Raw genomic sequence first — 5,325 nt, forward strand, 5'->3', positions numbered from 1 at the left:
TGTAATTCTTTTCCTTCCTCTATTCCTATTATTCCTAGGTTTAGTATTTTCATGCTGTTCCAGATTTCCTGCATGTTTTGTGTTAAGAATTTGTAGGATTTAACATTTTCTTTGACTGATGAATCTATTTCCACTGTCATATCTTCAGTACCTGAGGTTCTCTCTTCCATCTCTTATATTCTGTTGGCTATGCTTGCATCTGTATTTCTTGTTCATTTGCCCAGATTTTCCATTTCCAGACTTCCTTCTGTTTGTCTTTTCTCTGTTACCTCTATTTCAATTTTCAAGTCTTGAACTGTTTCCTTCATCTGTTTGATTGTTTTTTTCTTGGCTTTCTTTAATGGATTTATTCCAATTTTTTGTTTGTCTTTCCCTCCATTTCTTTAAAGGAATTTTTAATTTCCTCTTTAAGGGCTTCTATCATTTTCATTACAATTTTTTTTTTGGTTTTTTTTTTTTTTTGAGACAGGGTTTCTTTGTGTAGCTTTGTGCCTTTCCTGGAACTTGTTTTGTAGACCAGGCTGGCCTCGAACTCACAGAGATCTGCCTGCCTCTGCCTCCCGAGTGCTGGGATTAAAGGCATGCGCCACCATTAAAGGCATGCACCACCATCGCCCGGCTCATTAAATTATTTTTAAGGTTGTTTTCTTTTGTGTCATTTGCATTGGGATGTTCAGGTCTTGCTGTTGTAGAACCACTTAATTCTGGTGGTACCATATTGCTCTTTATGTTGCTGAACATATTCTTACACTGCTGTTTACACATCTGGGTTTAAAATAATTATAGAAACAGGTGTTGATTCTTGTGATGTTTTTGTTGGATGGGTGTTTTGTTCCTTTATTGTCTGTTTCCTTGATTGTCTTTTACCATGAATGGCCAAGGGTTCTGGGGATTGGCTGGTTGTCAGGTCAAGTAGGGTTGGTTTGTGAGGGTTTGTGTGCCTAGATCCAGCATATCATTCAGTTCTTCCAGCTGGTGTGGACTTTAGTAGTGCCTATTGGCTCTGTTCTTCCAACTGGTGTGGGTTTTGCCTTTGCCTATGGAGTCTGTTCTTCTAACTGGTGTATGTTTTCCTGTGCTTGTTCTTCTAACTGGTGTGGTTGGCATTTATACCTATAGGATCTGCTGATGTTGAGAGGGCTGTTCATGGGGAGGTTACTCTTCTTCCAGTTGGTGCAGGTGATGCTTGTGCCTCTGGTGGCTGTTCTTCCAATGGATGCAGATGGTGCTTATGCCTCTAGGGCTGCTGATTTTGTGGGGGATGTTTGGTCAGGAGGATGATTGGTTAGGTGTGTTTGGGCAGCAGGATGTGTCTTATAGGTTATACAATCCAATGGGTGGCAGAGTCCTTCCCACAAGACTCTTATCCTACTGGCATGCTACTGGGGCTGAGATGGGAGGGGAGGGGCAGGGGATGTGCCCTGGAGCTTAGGTCCTAGGGATTGGGGAAATTTAGTTGGGAGCTTCTTCCAATTGATGCAGGTGATTCTTAAGCCTCTAGGGGCTGCTGACTTTGTGGGAGATGGTTGGCCAGGGAGAGGATGATGGGCTCAGTGGGCTTGGGCAGCAGAGTGGATCTTGCAGGTTACAGGGTCCAATGGGTGGCAGTGGTGGTGGAGCTGTCTGCCCACAGGACTCTTACCTGCTGGCCTGCTGCTGGGGCTCCTTCTCCAATTGGTCCCGGTAGTACTTGTGCCTCTAGGAACTGCTGACTTTGTGGGGCAATGGTTGGCCAGGGAGATGATAGTGGGCTGGGTGGGCCTTTGTGGCAGAGTGGGTCTTGCAGGATACAGGGTCCAATGGGCCAATCTTTATCAATTTTAATGATATCCATAGCTTTTCTTCTCCTATCGAAACAAAAGCAAAACCTCTTCCCCAACATTTCACATATCCTGGTTTCCATTCTGATGTCAACATATCTTTGAAGTATAGAGGTTGATTTAATTTATCAAATTTTTTTTCTACTGTTCAATGTCTCTCTGCAGCTATCATTCCTTTCTCGTTAGCATTTAAAACTTTAAAATTAATGAAGCATTATATAGTCTACCTCTCGGATCTTTATTACCTCTTTCTATTTATTAAGCATATCTTTTAAAGTGCAATTTGATATTTCTTTAATTTCTTGTTCTGTAGGATTGTGTGATATATATGTAATATGCTTTATGTTGTAATATGGAAAAGAAAATTGTTTCATTTTACTAGAGATATATGACGAAGCATTGTCAGTCTTAATTTTACAGTTATTCCCATAATGGCCATAACTTCTAATAAATGTGTAATTACAGAATCAACCCTTTAGAACTTAAAGCAGTTGCCCATTGAAATCTTGAATATTTATCTATGGTATGGTGCACATACTTTAATTTTCAGAACTCTATAAAATGAAACACATCCATTTGCCAAAATTTCATGTCTTCATATACTCTTTTGGTTACTTCATGCAGGTAGTGGAGTTTAGCTATACAAAGAATAAGAAGGACATTTCATTATAGTTTCCTTGGCTTGTTGCAAAGAGACAGAAAAACCTTTTTTCAAACTTTTGCTATTAACATGGTATTTCTTATGAAATTCTGAGAATTTCCTACCAATAGCTGATCAATTTTATCATTACTTTCTGCTAGAGGGTTTTGTAGACCCATATGGGATATGATATATGTTATATATAAGGGATGATTTATATTTCTCATTATTTCTTGTAACTGAACAAATAACAAAGTTAATTCTGAATAATCTGGACTAAGTTCAGTAGTTTAAATATATAAAACAGCTCTTTCTGCTTATTGAGAGCCAGTATCTATATTAGGAGTTTCTGGAAAATCTAATAATACCATGAGAATAGCAGATAACTCTGACTTTTGAACAGAATCATAAGGGCTCTGAGCCAATTTACTTAAATTTCCTGACTTACAACCTGCCTTTCCTGATTTATTTGCATCAGTATAGAATGTAGGGGTTCCAGAAGTTGCTGTTCCTCATACAATGTGAGAAAAGATCCAATTGATTCTTTTTATAAATTGAAGTCTTATCACAGACCATTAGAGGCCAGCTCCCACGATCTGCTCCAGGGCAGTGAAAAAGAAGACCTCAGAGTAGCAAGGGTTTAGGAAACACTTTTATGTGAGAGTTTTTAGAAATAAGTTTCTGTCTATCTGAGGGGTAAGTAATAAGGAAACACATATGATTTCTGGTGGTAACTTTCTCTCTTACTTCAACTCAAGAAATCCTCTCTCTTAAAATTTCTCTCTGGAAATATCTCTGTCTCCATGCAGTTACATCTCTTTACATACAGCTACATTTTTCACATATACTTACACAGCACCCTCTTCTCTCTGAAAATCTCTCTTGTTCTCTCTCCTGCCTAACTCTTCATGTTCTCTCCTCAGCTCCTTCTGCACACACACACTCACACTCTAACATACACACACTCACTGCCCAGCTCTTTCCACAGTTCCTTCACACAGCTCTTCCTTTATGGCAGCAGCTCTCACATAGCTCTACACAGCCATCTCTCTCCACACTGCCACTGCTGCTCCACAGCCAAACTCAGGACAATAAGTTACAGTGTCAGGATCCTACCCATGTCCTCTCTCTCTCTCTCTCTCTCTCTCTCTCTCTCTCTCTCTCTCTCTCTCTTTGGTTTTTTGAGAAAGGGTTTCTCTGTGTAGTTTTGGTGCCTGCCTTGGATCTCACTCTGTAGACCAGGCTGACTTTGAATTCACAGAGATCCGCCTGGCTCCCGAGTGCTGGGATTAAAGGTGTGCGCCACCACCACCCGGACCTACCCATTTTCAAAACACAAGGTAAGTCATGTTGTTTCTCTTAGGCTAGTAATGTCACATTGACATGTAGCTCTAAGTTGGTGAGGAATCCCAGACAGTAAACAATTGGCTGAACCTTGAGTTGTCAGTGTACATGCAGAAAGAGAGCTATTGCAAAGAGCTATGTCTCAATGTAAACAGCCTGGTCTTGAATTAGCAATAAACAGCACCTGGGGATTAGGCTGTGTGTATATTCTGCAGGGGCAGCTTAGTCTGTTTCAAATTTGTTCTGAAGTCCAAAATTAGCTGTCTGTATAAAAGGCTGTCTTTTTGAGTGAGAATCCTATGTCAGTCTGAGTAAAATATCCTAGTATTATTTCTATACATCAAAATTATACAGCCTAAACAAAAATCATCTTCCAGAACATTCACAGCTATATGTGTGCCCAATAAGTGTAAAACACACCACTGAAGGGCTGTGGAAAGAACCCACAGCTGTTCTTATTAGGGAGGCATAGCAGTGGCACCTGAGAAAGTTACAGACAGAAAACAACCAGTCATTTACAGTCAATAACCCCACAGCTTTACCAAGTGGGCCCTCAACAGGGAATCATGTGTCTCGTGGGCTGACTTTAAACACCAGTTGTCACTGCTAGTACAACGGCCCCCTGCAAAGTCTCTTGCTTTGGGGATATTTTGGGATATTGCTAATCTCTCCCAATAAATAAATTACTGCAAGCTCTTTGCCAGTGTTCATTTTCTGCCCCATAATGAGGAAATTTCACATTATTAAAAGGTACCACAATTTCTGTTGGGTTTATTTCTGTTAATTGATGAAGTCTCAAATTTCCTTTCAGAATCAGTTCAGAAACCTTTTCTACATAGGTCTTTATTTTTTTTTCACTCTGTGATGTGAAAATGTCCATTCTAAAATATTCTCTTCTCTCTGTGTAGGGATTCCTGTATGAGAATGTATAGAAGGTAATATGACCAGGAAACAATCAAGCTCTGGATCCAAGTGAACCGCATGTACATCCCATAATTTCTCTTCTACCAAAGTCAATTCTCTCTCAGCCTCAGATGATAATTTTCTTGGATTATTCAAGTCCTTATCATCTTGTAAGGTTTGAAATAAATTACTTAGTTCTTGAGTTGTCAATCCAATTGTGGGCTGTATCCAGTTAATATACCCAACAATATTTTAAAATCATTGGGTTCGTACTTGATCTCTCCTGATTTGAACTTTCTGTGGTTGAATTTTCTGTAACCTATCTTATATCCTAAGTAATTAGTATAATCTCCTCTTTGTATTTTTCAGGAGGAATTTGTAGTCCCCAACAAGGCCAATTTTTCTTTACTTCATCAAATATTTTTTCTGAGGTATCTGTGTCTGAATCAGCTAGTAAGATATCATCCATATAATGGTAAATTATATATTAAGGGAATTGTTTATGAATTGTTTCTAATGGCTATTCTACAAAATATTGACACAAGATGGGGCTGTTTCCCTTGTGGGAGAATTTTCCAATGGTGCCTTTTAAGAGGCCGGGAATTATTATAAGTAGGT

The 5,325-nt window shown here is 39.3% G+C and overlaps 1 long non-coding RNA gene across 1 annotated transcript; it reads left to right on the forward strand.

The window, feature by feature from the left end:
• Window positions 1–1,477: 1,477 nt before the first annotated feature.
• On the forward strand, window positions 1,478–4,922 carry LOC128109274 (uncharacterized). Its single transcript, XR_008217775.1, has 2 exons — window positions 1,478–3,800; window positions 4,713–4,922. It is a non-coding gene; the product is annotated as an uncharacterized LOC128109274 (long non-coding RNA).
• The last annotated feature ends 403 nt before the right edge of the window (window positions 4,923–5,325 follow it).

The sequence above is a fragment of the Peromyscus californicus genome, unplaced genomic scaffold (genome assembly GCF_007827085.1).
Source record: "Peromyscus californicus insignis strain IS unplaced genomic scaffold, ASM782708v3 Scaffold_14__1_contigs__length_90479793_seg_1, whole genome shotgun sequence".
Taxonomy (NCBI): domain Eukaryota; kingdom Metazoa; phylum Chordata; class Mammalia; order Rodentia; family Cricetidae; genus Peromyscus; species Peromyscus californicus.